Source organism: Mastomys coucha, unplaced genomic scaffold (genome assembly GCF_008632895.1).
Source record: "Mastomys coucha isolate ucsf_1 unplaced genomic scaffold, UCSF_Mcou_1 pScaffold21, whole genome shotgun sequence".
NCBI classification, from domain to species: domain Eukaryota; kingdom Metazoa; phylum Chordata; class Mammalia; order Rodentia; family Muridae; genus Mastomys; species Mastomys coucha.
Genome location: NW_022196904.1, coordinates 82,010,229 through 82,027,679, shown reverse-complemented (window position 1 = coordinate 82,027,679; position 17,451 = coordinate 82,010,229). Strand labels below are relative to the sequence as shown.

The 17,451-nt window shown below is 37.8% G+C and overlaps 1 non-coding gene across 1 annotated transcript; it reads left to right on the top strand.

The window, feature by feature from the left end:
* The first annotated feature begins 17,113 nt into the window (after nt 1–17,113).
* Nucleotides 17,114–17,245, top strand: LOC116104367. The gene has a single exon (XR_004123870.1). It is a non-coding gene; the product is annotated as a small nucleolar RNA SNORA17 (small nucleolar RNA).
* Nucleotides 17,246–17,451: the final 206 nt, after the last annotated feature.

The following is a 17,451-nucleotide window of genomic DNA, read 5'->3' as shown; positions in this document are numbered from 1 at the left end:
TATATCCAGGGGATATAGGGCATATAAAGTAGTTAAATATAAATTTATATGTATCATTTCATACCAGAATGCTATTTGACCCATTGTATAACTTCACCATGTGCCTTAATGCCTTTTCTCATTGTATACTAGCTACCTCGTACTTTGTTACCAAGTACTTTCTCACAGCCTTGATGTAATGCTTCTGCTGTTTGCCTTGATACAGACTGTTAATTCTCTTTCACAAAAAATAAAAATAAAAAGGTTTTTTAATACTATAATAAAACCCATTGCTTTGTATGTTAACTAAATTGATTTAAAAAATAATTTTCAAATGAAACAAGTTTGGATGACTAATTATAGATAAATCCTAGTTGTGATGTTGAAAGAAGGCTTTTTTGAAAAGATGGTTTCTCTTTGATGCTTCCCTGATTCTCCAAGGTGCGGCTTCATAGAATATAAAATCATTCTGATTAAAGGAACAAAATCAAACTGAATTTTAATATTTTATTTTGTGAAATCAAAATATAGTTAAACCATTTTTCCTTTCCTCCTGCCAATCTTTTCCATTTATACCCCCTTTACTCTCCCTCTCAAATTCATGGTCTCTTTTTATTTAATTAATCTATCTGTCTTCCTCCCCCTCCCTCTCTCCCTCTCCTTTTCAAGTCATATAAATACAACCTGTTCAGCTTAACCGTTGGTTTCAGTGCTAACCACTTGGTATTGAATACCAAGTTGGGTGCTATTCCCTAGGAAGATGATTTCTCAAGCTCTTAATTGTAGTTTTTTTGTCTAAGGTTGGGGCCCTGTGGGATTTCTTCCTTTCGTATTAGTTTGTCTATTAATGAAAGTGACTTCTTTTTCTGACTTCTTTTTCTAAGATGTATTTTTTATTTTATTTATGTATTTGCATGTGTGCTTTTCTGATTGAGTTAATGTCCACTACATGCATTCAGGAGCCTAAGGAGACCAGAAGGGGTCATCAGATACACTAGAACTGAGATTACAGCTGTTTATGAGCCACAATATAGGACCTGGGACCTGGGTCTTCTGCAAGACCAGTAAGTGCTCTTAAGAGATGGGCTGTCTGTGAAACTTCCAAATTTAGTTCCCAATTCAAATAACTTTAAAACAACTCAGACAACTCCAGGAAAGACACCAATGAAATGGGTGACAGTGGCATAGAGATAAAAGAAAACTAGCTAATACTCTTCCTCTCTACAGATACTTATGAGATATATCCATTGAACTAGGGCTATGGAGATGTTACACTCAGTTTCTTCTCTCAAGCAGTGTCTAACGGAAACACAGAGTTCTCCAACCACCACAATGCATGCAATGACAATTCATGTGGGTTCATGCTTCCAAGTCTTTGCTTTCATTTTTCCAAAATTTCTTTCCTTCACACAACTACCTGCCTGCTAAGCTTTCAATTATTTTTTGAAATGCACTTGAACTCTAAGGAGTAGTATCAGCAATAGCAATATATTGGTTTCCTATCAGATCCTTACATTTTAAAAGATCAATGTAAACAACCAGTAACATGTAAGACTACAGCTGACAAGTTGTACGCATCATTAGATAATACAGTTTAAGAAAAAAATGAATGGAAATGGGCAAGAATTAGTTATACATATATACACCTTTTCCAAGACAGAATAGCTCACTGCTAAGAGAAATAGTTTAGTGTATGAGTGCTTAGATGCCTCGCCCAGTGAGGACACTACCAAAGGACTCCCTTCTTTTTTATTCCACCAAGAACAGTCATTGCTGAGTAACTAAAAGAGGCTGGAAACCGGGAAGAGAATAGGCAGGACGCTGTCATAGACTCAATTATGAATCGTAGCACATGTCCTTTGTCTTTCTACAGAATTCCTGCCTGCCTCTGCATACTCCAAAGCTCCACATGCCCATGCTTTCCTAAAGGAAGCTTCATGACCAACTGCGCCTCTGACCAACTATGTTTCACAATAAATTCAACAATCTCTTTCACTGGAATTTAAGTCTCTTGATAACAAGAACTGTAAATTGCTATTGATGTAGCTCAATGCCAGAATGCTACTGAGAATACTCATGGCCAAAGGTTTGATCCTCAGCAAGAATGAAGGAAGAAAGGAAGGAATGAAGGAGGGAAGGAAGGAAAGAAGGAAAAAAGGAAGGAAGAAAGGAAGGAATGAAGGAAGGAAGGAAGGGAGGGAGGGAGGAAAGAAGGAAGGAAGGAAGTTTCTGTATTGCTGTAATATTTATCAAGTGCAGCTAGTATAAACTGACTCTCAAACCCAGAGTAAATAGTTTAGTGTGTGAGTATTTAGCTATTTTTAATATACAAAATGTAGAATTCCACCTAATGGCATTAAGTTTTCATGCTATATGCTAGGTCTGATTAGATAGGCTATTTGGTGTGCTACCTTGGAATGATTCTACAGCTGAAAACCAAGTCAAGTTAGATTTTTGATATCTGGGGAGCCAGCAAGGGAATAAAGAAATGTGTGCTTGCATTTTCCATGTCTCACACTGTGTTCTCTCCTGTTACAACATTGGGAAAGTATATACATGCCCCAAAATACATAAATGCACATAAACGTATATATACATGGAAAGAGAGAATGGACAATTTTCCCATTATCCTCAAATCAACGCTCAGAAATATTACATATAGCACTCAGGTGCCTTCAAGAGTGAGAAAAGTAATTTTTTTCTATTTTGTTAATTGTTGTATCATCCTACTAGTGTACAGCTGGTACACTACCAATTCCTCAGTAAATGCCTTTTAGTGAAAGAATACACTTGGTACTGTAGTGTTCTATTGATATTTTGTGAATATGGTCTAAATTTAGATGTTTTATGTATATACATTTGGGCAACCCCAGAAGCATAGGAAGCACTTGTAATACTGGCTGGAGTCTGGGGGTAGGAGGAAGAAGAGAACCTACAAAAATATAAAATTACACAGGGAATTCTGAGAACACTTTTGTGCATTTTTCCATGTTTCCTCACTAGATTGGAAAACCATTGCATTGAACTTTCTTGGAGAAAAGTAAAATCCCCCTCCTTTCAGAATGGAATCTTTCTCAACTTGCAATCAGAGCATTCTGTGCCCCCATAGCTTGGTAGCTTGATGAAGACTTGTGAGCTTCACAAGGAGCTCATGTCTCCAACCCCAAGTCAGATAAAATCTGTTTGATGATGGCAATTCTTCTCTAAAATGGTTCCTTTTTTGCTCCCCTCCTTTCAAAGATACAAGATGCATTAGATATGTTCCAGAACATGATGAGGACAAAGGAAAGCCAACTAAAAGCTTTTAAAAGATGCCTTTTCATCTTAGTGTGGCAAAGAGTAAAATCAGTTCTTGTTATTCCTTTTCTGCCTCCCAGGTTCTGTAACCTTCAGTTCCTTCTGTTGTTATAAACCATACACAGCATGTTACTCACAAAAGAAAATGACTTTTTCAAAGGAAGCACTGAAGTTGCCCTTGGAATGGTGATGCCTCCCATTTGTGAAGGTCAGCCTGCTGATGGTCCTAAAGCCATCTTCTCAGCACCCCAGGGAGCATCTATGACCTATGTATTCAGGCTGCATAAAATTTCTCATTATTACTGCTGTGTCCAATCAGAGCCCATCAATGATGAAGAAAGAGGAGAGGACACAGCAATGGTTCAATTAGTCCACTGTGGTCAGTGAGTAGTTCTCAAACTTCTAAAATTCCTGTAAGAAGACAGGAACCTAGGGCTATTCAAAAGAAGAATGAGAAATGCTGACTTATTTGGGAAGTGGTGTGTTTTAATTTCTCAAATGGCATGATTTCTCTAATCTCTTGTTGATGTCTCTTATCTCCCTAGAGTATATAACTCATTTCATTATAAAATACAAGGCAGAATTATTCTTTGTTTTCAACTAGGAGTTATTTGAGTATTGAGGATCTTTCTCACAATTGCTTGTTCCTCAGTCATTATCTAATGACACTGATCATAAGGGATGCTTGACCTTAATGCAATCCAAAACGAGTGTTACTATAAGCCTGACATTTGAAATCTTGAAGAATCTTGTTCAAAAAAGTCTTCTGTTCAAAAGTGTGTGCTTTCATGAGCTGGGACAATATCTATTGTCTATTTATCTAGGAAGCATTTGGGTTGAAGCTAAACAGCTGTCAGTTTGTTTTTTGTTTTTTTTTTTTTTTTTTTTTTTTTTTTTTTTTTAGTAGAGTAGTTCATTCCCAACTGGCCATGTGAGTTGATGAATTTAAAAGTTTTAAGTAACGATTTGCTCTCTCAGAAGTTCAAGTAACTACATAAAGAATAAGATCTAAGCAAAGTTTCCATAGCATGAACATGCAAAGCCCAAGTATCCATACATGGTAGTGAGAAAAACTCAAAAGATCAACATGAATGCCCAGTCTAATAATATAGATGTGGATGGAGACACCAAAGCCAAGTTTCAAAAGACTTTGTATATTTAGTCAGGGGAAATTCAACACTCCAGCAAATGTGGTGCTCATCACTTTACACCCAAGAGAGATTGTGTCCAGAAACTGAAGAACTCAGTACATGAATCCTAGATGTACGAGGAAAGTACTGGGTGCCTCAATCCCCTCTTGGTAGTGAACCTATCCATTCTACCTGATGAGCCTATCAAAATGATACCATCAGGGACTAGCAAAAGGGATTAGCAATTAAAAGCACTGATGAATATTGCAGAGATCCCAAATATAGTTCTCAGTACCCACATGGCAATGTACAATGCTCTGTCATTCCACTTCCAGAGAATATGATGCCCTCTTCTGACCTCCATGGGCACTAGGCATGCCATACAATGCACATACATCCATGTAGGCAAACATTTGTACACATTAAAAGTAAATCTTTTTAAAACAGTATCATAAATGGATGTGAGGAGTTAATGTCATCCCACACTCATGAGTACTCACTTAGTTCTTACAATTTTAAAACATTCTGCTAATCTCTCAAGTTCTAAAAACATTATCCTCCTTGAAAGAATTCACAGGTTAATAGAAAATGCAGAAAGCAAGCAATACTTAATATGGGCGATGAATGCCATTTTAGGATAGGTAGAGCTTTAGTAATTTGTCAGTGTTCTCTAACCTCACTTTCAGATTTAAAAGAACTGTCATGAATGAATTAGTCGAAGATTTTTTTTTTATTTGAATGCTACATTTGAGTCTGTTACCTGGGTACTAAACAGCATGAATGAATCAGTGGGAAGTGTGGGGAATGCCTGACAGAGATTATTAGCGTGAGAAAGGTTAAAGATGAGAAAAAGGCACAAGGAATGCTAATCAGTTCTGGGATATTGGAAACAATGAATAAAAAAGAAAGGGAAGGGCATAAGAAATATTGCATCAGAACACAGAGGACCTTGCATGCCTATGGTAGTGATATTGGACTTCCCTTTTTGGGAAATGGAGAACAATGTGATCCCTAATTGTTAGTGCACTAATCAGGCACTTAAGTAAACAATATGTATTTTTATTCTAATTCGCTTTCTCATCCCTAAAGAGAATCACAGCATCTTATGAAAATTTGTGAGTATTAAGCAAAATAAAACATTTTAATGTGGTATAGTCTTAACTTAAACTCACTCCAAAAATACAGGAATCTTGGGCATAAGATTCTAGTAGATAATAGTAGGTAACAGCTACCTACTCCATTACATTATTACATAATAAAGCAGTCTTGGGAAGAGGGATTATTAATGAAGAGCTTCTTCATCATCTTGTGATAATGGATGAAAGTATCAGATGAGACCATTCTTTTCTACAGATTCATCTGTAGGTCATCTTTATGTGCAGGGTAACAAGTACTTGCTGCATATGTGTGATGGCTAGTTTTGTGGCAACCTGAAGGAAGCTAGAATCATTTGAAAAGAGGGAACTATAACTGAGAGGATGACCCAGACTGGCTGGTGGGAAAGCCTGCAGTAGATTTTCAGATTGATGAGGTCCTTCCATTTCTTTTTATATATTGTTTTCCAAAAACGCAAAACTGAATCAGAATGATTCAAATCAAAGTTCACTCCAAGCAGTACCACCCCAGGACTAGCGGTCCTGGGTGCTAAAAGTAAGTAGAATGATTAAACCATGAGAATCAAGCTACTAAGAATCACTCCTCTGTGACCTTTGCATCAGCTCCTGCCTCTAGGCTTTGTCTTGAATTGCTACTTTGATTTCCTTTTTTGATGGACTTTGATTTGAAAGGTAAGCCAAATAAACATTTTCTTCCCCAAACTGTTTGTCTGGTGTTTTATCACAATAAACCCTAACTAAGACAGTATGAGAACTGACTGAATGAAAGACTTTATTTGATTGGAATGAGTCAATGGAGAGAAAGGGACATCAAGGTCACAAAGACAGTGTCATCCAGATCATTTCTGATCCTTTGCCCTTTCTCCCTGTCTTCCATCATCATATCATACTGCCAATTCTTTAGCAGTCTTAATTATAGGCATAGCCATTTGTCTTCAAACATCACAGCTCTGTGAAATCTATGCATCAATAAATACAGCTCCAATGCACTTTGCCACACTGGCAGGTAGTTAATTGCTTCTGTGGTTAAATCAAATGTGGTCATTGCTTACCTTTAGAGTGAATGAAGTTTCAAGGTCCCCAACTATCTAGGGGCTTCCTATAACATCATAATTAAGACACTATAGTTTGGGGACTTGGAGTCATGCCCCAAAATACTCACACTTTGATTAGCTCTCTGTGTCCAGAGAGTAGCAAATCAAATTTCCAAGGTGAGACAGAAAATCAATTCTACATTTCAAAAGAGACATTTTCCTCACGTCAACCATCATTCCTTTATCTATTTCTTTTTTCAGAAAACACTTTTGGGATTTGATGTATTGGCCAGATATTTGAACAGAGGAGGGATAGAATAGAAGGAAATATAGGGAACAAAAATGAAATACCATCTAGTATCAAGAATAACAGAGGAAGCAAATATCCTGAAAGATGCAAAGCATGTGTAAGAGTATTATGACAAAATATGATTCTGTACATGTGGTCTCAAAGAATGGTGGATTAATTCAGATACAAGATGAGGGTCAGGAGAAACACAAGGAGGTGAAACTTGAACTGAATCTTAAAGTAGAAATATATGTGTCTGGCAGTCATGAATGAGAATTAAGAGGGGGAAATCTTGTCATACAAATATAGCAGAAAAAATAAATGTATAGAAGCATGTGGGGTGGAAAAGGCTGTTTAAGAGACCATAATGCATTTGAAAAGGATGGCTGATGAGGTAAGGACAGAAGCAGAGGGAGAAGGATATCTGGAGAGGGAAAGATGAGTTCAAGTCACAGAATATCTTGTGAAAGAATCACTGATGGGTCTTCAAACAGGAAAAATAGCAACCACAAGCCTTTTGTGGGAAAAATCCTCTCATCTGCTAGTATGGAGAATTTTAAAGGAAAGAAATTAAGGGAAAGAAGATTCATCAGGGAACAGACCTATTTAGAAGTAGAGGCAGCATCACAAAGAGTGCACAGATACAAATGAGATGAGAATTCCAAGCCCATCTCTGTGGGATGATAACAGGTTTTTGGTTACTTCTAACGAACATAACTGTAACCAGTTGTAATTAAAGATGTCATGAATTTGAGAGGAAAAATCTGGTTTACACTGGCCACCCAGATTATGTATGGATTTATGACATCTCACAGCTTGTCCTGTATGGAAAGAAACAAGTTTGGGGAAGCAGAGCCTTAGGATCTCATTTCTGTCCTTACTGGTGACTTCCCGCCTGGCTGTGCCTTGTGTTAGAAACATTTGTATGCACCTTTACATACTTTCATCCTTCTCATATGAAATCAGTTGTTCTCAGTTATTTAGGAAATGATTAGATTATGAGACTGATACACTGTCAACTGCAGGTGGACTGGAGGGGATGGGGGAAGGGACGGATGAAGGGACAGAGTACAGGGAGAGACCACTGAAATTGGGAGGCATTTTGGGGACAATGTGGAAAGTTAGTGCAATGGAAACTTCCTGGATTCTGTGAGGGTGACACTAGTGAGGACTCCTAGTAATTGAGGATATGGATCCTGAATATGTCGTCCTCTGTAACCAGGCAAGGCTTCCTTCCAGGAGTGGGACTGAGACACCAATTCAGTCACAAAACATTAGACCTACAACCTGTCCTGCTGGCAAGATGTGCTGGCTCAGAACTTGTGGGAGTGGTCAACCAATGATTGGTCTAACTTGAAGCCCATAACTCAGGGGATCCCATGTCTAGAACTGCCTGTATGGCCAGGAACCAAAAGCTGGATAACTCAGAGACATGTGGTAGAACCAAATAGGACTGGCAAAAAAGAAAAAAGAAAAAAAAGTCAATGAAATGATTTCTGATGCTATTCTGCTATACTCATATGTGGGTGCCTAGCACAATTGTCATCAGGAAGGCTTCCTCTAGCAGCTGATGAGAGCAGATGCAAAGACCCACAGCCCATTATTAGGCGGAGCTCAGAGAACCATGTAGAAGATTAGGAAGAAGTATTGTGGAAGCCAGAGGCATCAAAGACACTAGAAGAACACAGTTCATAGAATCAACTAAGCCAGGCTCACAGAGATTGAAGTAGCAACCACGGAGCCTGCATGTGTCTATGTTAGGTCCTCTGCATATATATTATAGTTATTTAGCTTGAGGCTTTGTTGGACTCCTAACAGTAGGAGTGGGGATGTCTCTGACTCTTTTGCCTGATCTCAGGACCCTTTTTCTCCTTCTCAATTGCTTCATCCAACCTTGATCTGAGAGTTTGTGCCCAGTCTAATTGGAACTTGTTGTGCCTTGTTCAGTTGATATTCCTAGGAGGTCTGTTCTTTTCTGAAGAGAAATTCAGGAGCAGTGGAGCTAAGTAAGAGGGAGGCAAGGAAGTGAGTGAACTAGGATGAGTAGAGGGAGGGAAAATGGAGGTCTGTATGTATTGTATGAGAGAAGAATAAACAAAGAAAAAAGAAAAGAAAAAAATCGTTAGACCTAACAACATAAACACAAGTAACATTATATGGACTTTGGAGATTATATTTAGTAATACATTCATCAATAACAATAAAAACAAGACTATAAATTTGAAAGAGTGAGAAGGGATATAGGAGAGTTCATAGGGAAGAAAGAAAGGGAGAAGTGTTGTGACTATATTATAATCTCAAATTTGTTTTTAAATGTCAAAAAAGACTGGTTTCCTACAGTCATGTGAGAATACAGGGTTTCAACAACCTATCATTGTGTAATTATGTAAGGTAAAATAAGGCTCTGGAATAAAATGAAGGACAAACACACACACACAAAAAGATGACTAGAGGTTCAGGAGTAGGAATAATTTCCTATTAACTATTTTGTTATGATTTTTTGTCTATTTCTCCCTACCCAAACAAAGTATGAGCTCTGAGAGGTAAAAATGGTATTAAATTGAATTGGTTCAGACTCTACAACATCACTAGGCATGTACCAAGTGACAGACAGACAGACAGACAGGTAGATATAAACAGATCTCACATCTTGCATCCATGACCTAGAAGTTATATGATGGAAATGTCTAACATACAGAACAATATTAATAAAAGACATTTGTTGCATGTAGTTGTGTGCTACCGCCCTTAGCTCCAGGAAGTGACAGTGCTACCAGCCCCTTCCCAGCTTCTCTTGAATCCATGGATAAAAGACACACAGTTTGTTCCTTTTAGCATGCCTTAGGACAAAATTGCTGCGTGTTACTATCTCCCACCTGGAAGTGTCACTCCTCCCACTTGCCCTAAACTTGGCTAGTCCCACCTAGTCCATCAAACATCCATGACCACCTGCCTGTAGCAGTGGCCACAGACCCCAGCTCCTCCCAAGACCTCACAGGGCTGTTGGCTTCTTCGTCCTCCAAAGCATGGCAGAAACTTCTCCTCTCCTTCCTTGTCTCTGTCTTTTTCTCCTGTGACCCAGAAGTCCCTCCTGTACCTTCCGCCCAGTGATTGACCCCTGGCTTTCTTTACTGACAGATCAAGAACCAGTTGCAGAACATGACCTTACCATCAGAACCACCCCTTCAGATGATTGTTTGGGAGTTACAACAAGCCAAACTTGCACCTTCCTGACCATCTTTGTGCACACACTCACACACACACACACACACACACACACACACACACACACATGAATATACTAATTTATATATATATATATATACATATGTATATGTATATATATATATATATTATCTATCATGTAGATAGTTAGATCATAGATTCATGCATGGTATATTTTATCTATCTATCCATCATCTATTTAGTCTTTTATGTATCCTTATCAGATCCGTATATCTTCTCACTTTTAGAGTCTGTATGTAACTTTTGAAAATTATCAGCCATTACTTTTTGCTAAATTGTCTCCACCGTATTTTATTATTGTCAGCTGTTGGGTTATCTCCATTTCTCAGCCTCTTTTCCCCAGCTCTCTCCCACAAATCATTGTTTCTTTCTTTGTCTGTCAACCAAAAGTCTTATTTTCAGAAAATGTTTTTCAATTTCTAGATATTTACTTTGACTTTGTTTCAAAACTACCAGAATTCCTGTTGTGTCTTGGTTTCTTTTACTCTTCAATCTTTTATATCTTTCATCTTTTTTAATCTATCTTAGCATCCTTTTAGATTGTTCTTTCTATTTCTACAGGTAGAATTTAGTTTGTTAATTTTTGTTACACTTTCTGCTTTCTTTTGTGGCAATATCATTTTCTAAAGTGTCTTACTCTGCAGCCAAACTGCCCTGGAATTCTCTAGTTAGCCCAAGCTAACACTGAATTCCGGTTCATCATCATAATCATTATATTTAAAGGAAAACACAAAACAGCCTCATCCACTCCTGATTCTCATCTGTAAAGTAAGGAAGACAAATTACATGTGTGGCTCACAGAGGCTTCTTTTCTTTTCCCAACAATGGTAATGAGGAAGACTTTTCAGGCAATTGATCCTGACCCCTGGGTACACTTGGATAAAATTCACCTCCTTCATCTAATCTCCACTCAAAGTAATGCATCTCTTGGTTTCCTTCACTAAGAAAACAAATTTCATACCTAGTATCCATGACCCAACTCTGAGTCAGAAATTGCCTAAATGACAGAACTATATTAAGAAAATATGATAGTTTGGGAGTTACAACAACCCAACTTTCATCTTCCTAGCTGTCTTTACACATCATTTAAGCAACCTAAACAACAGTTTACTTATCTGTAAAATGGGATGGTAATATATGCCTTATGTACTTCACTATTAGTATTCCATTTTGAAGCCAACATAAACATATATGACATATGGCAAACATTCAATAAAAGTTATTTAAATCCAAAATTAAGCAAATATTCTCTTCTAACAAAGGGTGACATGGTATCTATGAAAACAGGATATATTTTAATCCTTCCAACATTTTATTCTGTTATGCCTTAACATCTCAAAATGTTTTCTAATCCCATTAACAATTTGCATGCATTCCAAAGTCTGGTGATGAATTATTTTTATGCAAGATACAATTATCTGAATTATTTCAATACCTAGGTCATCTATCAAAGTTTTTTCCTTAAATTGTAAAAAAAATAAATGAGTAATCAACCCCCAGTCTCATAAATATTTTATTTAACAATAAGAAAAATTGTTATTCCTTTTGGTAACCAGTGTTCAATGTATCCCTGTCCTGCCTCACTATCTCTTAGCACAGAGAGAATCTCAGACCTTCATATTTCTACTATCACACCAGAGATGCACTTTATGAGCTGACATCTAGGCATCTAACATGATCTTGGGTTGGTAAACAATACAATAAATTCATTAAAAGTTTATGACTCATAACCACTCCAAGAAAACTTCCTCTATTTTTCTCATGAGTTTTATTTCCTGGGTTCCTCAGGGAGTCTTTTAATCTGGTAAAGTTGCTCTTGTTCTGAATAAAAGAAAATTAAAATCATTTACACTTTTCAGATAACAAGAGTGATTTGATATAATATTAAGTGATAGAACAGAAATGTTAAAAAGAAGCAAATTGTCCCAATAGAGAATAGAATGTTATTTAAAGGTGAGTCTGAACTGTGGTTTTGAAATCAGACTCAGTTCAATCCCAGAGTCTACATCTCTCGAGTACAGTGAATTGAAACCAGCTGAGTATGCACCTAAGCTTCAATTTCACACCTAAAATAAACAAGAAACACAATCTTCCTATATACAGTTAGGAGGGAGAAAGGAAACAGTAGAACCCCCTTCAGCAGTGAAAAGTTCATTAAAGTCTTTCCCTAAAGACATCAAAAACAGCCAAGGAAAAAACAGAATGAATAGGTCAAGTAATGTATCCCTCTCTCATAGATAGGCTAGATACAGAGAAATATGTGTTCTTATTTTAAGTAACTGAACTAGCCTGGAAAACAAAAGCATGTTACTATATTAAAATATTTCACAATTGAAATGCTTGCTATAGGTCACAGCTAATGATATAAGCCTATGGACAGATAAAGTGACCATGTACACTGTACTGTGTAAGTTCTGACTTTGGGCTGGGGATCATAATATACTTTGCATATGAACACTTGTGTCCCTGTCTCATTTCAACTTTATTGTGTTATGAGCATGTATAGCTCATTTAAAAGCCACCAGAAAGATGTTTATAATATGTTGTCCATTTAATACATGATAAGTTAGCCTGAAAGCATAAACTGAGACAAGGGCTTATGAAACCATTCACAATATTTATAGCTAGAATAAAGAAGTGACCCAGAGGATATGTGACAGTGGCCGTGCAGCATCTGCAAGGAAGAGTGTATGAGCACTCTGCTGGTGGAACTCCATGCAGGAAGGCCCATGGAGACCCTTCCCACTTGGCAAGGACCTGCAGTGAATTTTGGTGCCCTCTATGTTTATTGCCCAAATCAAATGTGCTTACAAGCTCTTGTAGCTTTCCCTATGCCGTTCACAGGGATATTGAATTTTACTTTCTTAGTCACAGCAAGGTTAGGATCACACAGGCTAAAAGCCTCATGGATGATTCTATGCTTTCCTCAAAACTCTTTCAAGGGGTAAAGCCCTCCTCTCCTCCCTCTACCTCTATTGATTGTCCAGATGTGACTACTCATCCTGGGTATTTTGGAACACATAATGTCCCTAGAGAAACAGCTACAGTCACACAGAGTAAGACTGCAACAATTGTGGGGAGCAATGGGTCCTGCTTGCATAATAATTCTGAGGAAGTTGTATCTGATCAACAGAGATCAAAAAAAATGGTTCTTGGAAAGATGATACCAGGAATTAATGGGTACATATCAGGAAAGGTTGCTTGGTACAATGAGCATGTCTCTGTCTGCAATTTTAAAACTATTATGACAGAGGGATGCTATTTGATGACTGGGAAAAAGGACTAACTTTGAATTACAATTTCAAACATAGAGAGGGATGGACTTATCCTCACAAATAATTACTCTATCACTCACCTTGCACAATTGTGTATCCTCATTTGTTGCCAGCTTGGTATGTGCTCACATCCACAGGACTTGCCTGGCCAGACATTTATTTTTTGCTTGCTGAAATTGTGTTTTGTAGTACAAAACAAGGTTGAGGGCTGGGAGGGAGGAAGCGGAGAGAAGGGTATGGTGGAGGGGAAACAATTGGGGGAGTCTAGGGGACTTTTGTAATGCTGATTCAATGGCTGAATAAAAAACAATGATCATAACACTGCTCAGGCAACCAGGCTTATAGACCGTATAAATAAAGATGGTTGGAGCTATTCAGGACCACTAGTTTGAATGTCAACTGGTAGTCAGTGTCTTCATTCTCACTGATGCCACACATGTGTCCTCAGTTCAAGAACACTGCTGTAATGCTGGTCACCAGCACATATGAGGCAATAAGTATATAAGAAGTGTTCCATAGACATGCAGTCAGTGCTTTTTATAAATATTGTCTTGCCCAAATGACACAAGCTGAACAGTGAAGAGAGCAACAAAACATGCCAGGTCTCATGCTAGGTCAGTTTTTTCTTTCTCAGAAAAGAAAGAAGTTGAAGACACAGCAGTCTAATTATCCAGATACAGATGCATAAATATGGACCCCCCTCAGTGACCTATACCCTCTGGCTTCTCCAGGCTCTGCTGTTACTACTCACCTCATCCTTTAGGATTACTTCCCTTGGGGTCTTTAGGTAAGTATATGCCCAAATTCAAAATCCTATATCGCAGGAAAAGTGACTTCAAATCACAACTTCTCCACAACGTTCAACCTACATTTCTGAAGCTTGCATTCAGGAAAGCTATGGATGCAGGTGTCAGCTCATAGCTAACTGCCTCCTGGTTGGCAGGAATCCAAAACCACGTTTGCAGTTGTTGGTAGTAAATGCACTGGCCTGGGATCCAGGAATCCTGGGCTCTAGTCTTGAATATCTCTAATTCACTGTGAGATTCGAGCTTTTCATGCATCCCAATGCTCCAGAATATAGTCTCCTAGTATTTTGATTATAGAATTAAAACAAATATTTTCTAATGTCCTTTTCAAATATAACAACCTGAGATTATTATAAAAACAGACATCTTTTTTTCCCATTGTCTTTCCTCATTGTCCATTGAGTACACTGCTTTTTATAGCAAAATACTCAGTAAGTGGAACTTGTTGTAAGCTGCCTTGTGAGTGCTATGAACCAAGCCCAAGTCCCCTGGAAGAGCAGCCAGTGCTCCTAACCACTCAGCCATCTCTGTAGTCTATGTTTGTATATATTTTTATTTGTCCTTTAAGAGTTTCATACCATGTGTTTTAATTATATTTGTTTGAAAGCATGCATAGATTCATTTCTGTATTTTATTTGGTTGGTTGGCTGAGTTTTGGTTGTTTGATACAGGGTTTCTCCGTAGCCTGACTGTCCTAGAACTCATGATATAGACCAGGCTCATCTTGAACTCATAGAGATCCACATGCTTCTGTCTCCTAAATGTTGGGATTAAAGACAGACATGCACCACTGGGAAAAAAATACTCAATAAATCAACTTAAGGGAGGAATAACTTATTTTGCTTATAGATTCACAGATTTGAGCCCATGGTCATCAGCTGGTTCCATTGCTTTGCTGACTGTAACAAGGCAGGAGCAGCATGCCAGAAAGGCATGGTACCTATCTCAAGACTAGGCACCCCACTTACTTTCTACTACCTTCTCATAATTCTAGACCCAATAATGTAATCTATCAATGGATTAAACTTATTGATGAGGTTATTTTTATCATGAGTCAATAATTAAATCCATCAGTGACAACCAAGCATTTTACATCTGAGACTTTGATAGGAGGGACATTTGATACTCAAACTATAACATTTTTTAAAACATGAAACAAATAGAACCCAAACAAAAAGCATAAGTCCATGCCCCAAATTTCTGGTTTGCCCTGTTTAGAACGTCTGTGTGCATTGAAAATGAAGACTGCTGGCATAAGGCCGGCATATCCCAGTAATTAGATCATTCCAAATCTGAAACTAATCCCATAAGTTTATTTCCAAATGTAGACAGTTGTCCATAGATATCACTTCCTCATAATCTTCCATAGACACATGGATTATAAAAACAGAGGAAACCATGACCAGAGAAAATATAAGCTGGTAATATTTCTATATCATATTATTTCATTGAGGAACAAGATTGTTGGGAGGAAAAGATACTAAACTTAGAATTAAAACTTGCATTTGAGACCTGGATACTATATTTTTCAATTCCTTTATCACACATAAAACAATATATGCAATACACGTATGAAAGTACAGATAACTAAAATGTACACATAGTGAACCCAATGATAAATACTTTCAAATCTCACCCCTCAGGAAAGTGAATTAGATTTGTTTAAAGTGACTCATATCAACATACTATAGAAAATGAGTGATATGGAAATAGGTTTGTTTTGTCTTTCAGTATCAAAATACAGGCCTTTCAGATAAAATTGCTGTGGATGAGAGACATTATTACTTTCCATCCTATGGACAATTTGTGGCAATATTTATGTTCTCAAACTGCATGCACCTCTGCATCCAGAATGTAAGCCCTGGATATACACATTCATTGGGGCTTGAAAATAAATCCATTCTACCTAGACTAGCAGAAAATACACTCTATATATAGTAAATATAGTGAAATAAATAGCCTACATGACAGCTATTGCCTCTATATATTCAACTGAGCCAACCTATCTCCAGGAAAAGTCTTAGAAATAATAAGGCTATCTAACATACTGCTAAATATTTCACAGAAATCAAACTAAAATACACTGATTCCACCATAAAGTCATACTACCTTAAAGTCTCTGAAAAGTAATTATGAAAATATTTATTAGCCCAACATGGGATGTTGAATTAGGGAGAAAGGGAAATATAAGCAGTCTTGGTGGCTGATGTTAAACATTGGTAGACATCAGATAGGCATTTCTTTGTCTATTAGGCATTACCTTTTCTATTTAATGCATGGGAGGTGGTAGCACCCTCTCATTCCATCCCACGTGGTGGAAGAGAATAGCTAGCTCTGCAGGGTTTCTTTCATGAGGAAGCTGTATTAATTACTTGTCTGATGATAAGACAGGATACCCTGACAAAAGCCAACTTAGAGAAGGTTGTATTTTAGCTTACAGTTTCAGAGAAGGCGCAGTCCATCATGGAGGGGAAGACATGACAACATGCAGGAAAGGCATCATGAAAGACAGGAATCTGTCTAATCACAGTTTCCTTCATCCATGTGTAGGAAGCAGAAATACAGAGAGAGCAGGACATGGGAGAAGGCTATATAGTCTCAAAGCCTGGTCCCAGCGATATGCCTATGCAGCCTTCAGTAGGCTCTACCTCCTAAAAGCTGGATATCTGCCTCAAACAGCAACACCAGCTGGTCCAAGTATCCAAGTACCCGAGCTTATGTGAAACCTTGTTTCTTTCAACCCAGCAGAGATACTAATTCCATTCATGAGGTCTCCTTGTCCACAACCTAATTACCTCCCAAAAGTCCCAAGGCCTAAAACTTTGGAGTTACAATTTCAATGTATAAATTTTTGTGGGAAGCAAATATTCAGATTACATACCTCCAAAAAAAATAAAATAAACAACCTTATTTAAGGAACAAGATTAAAAGATTTCCAATGCAGTGCCCCCAGAGGCATTCCAGGTGTGGCTGCTGTGTCACATGTGCATCAGTAGATGGCAGAAAGAAGGGGGAATATGTCAATGTTGAGTGTTCTAACCTATGAATATCTGAATGATTAGTAGTCTAATATTTCTTGAAAAGAAAGATCCTGAGATGAATACCAACCAGTCCAGAGCCAGGGGGCCCCCGATAAGGAGCTAGCCTGATTTGGCCACTAATCTGCAGCCAGGTGGAACCAGATGCGATCCCAGGACCAGAAAAAGCTGGAGACTAGACAAACCCTGCCTGAGATCCCAGGCCAGGGCAGGAATGAGCCCAAGAAACATGATGGTCACAA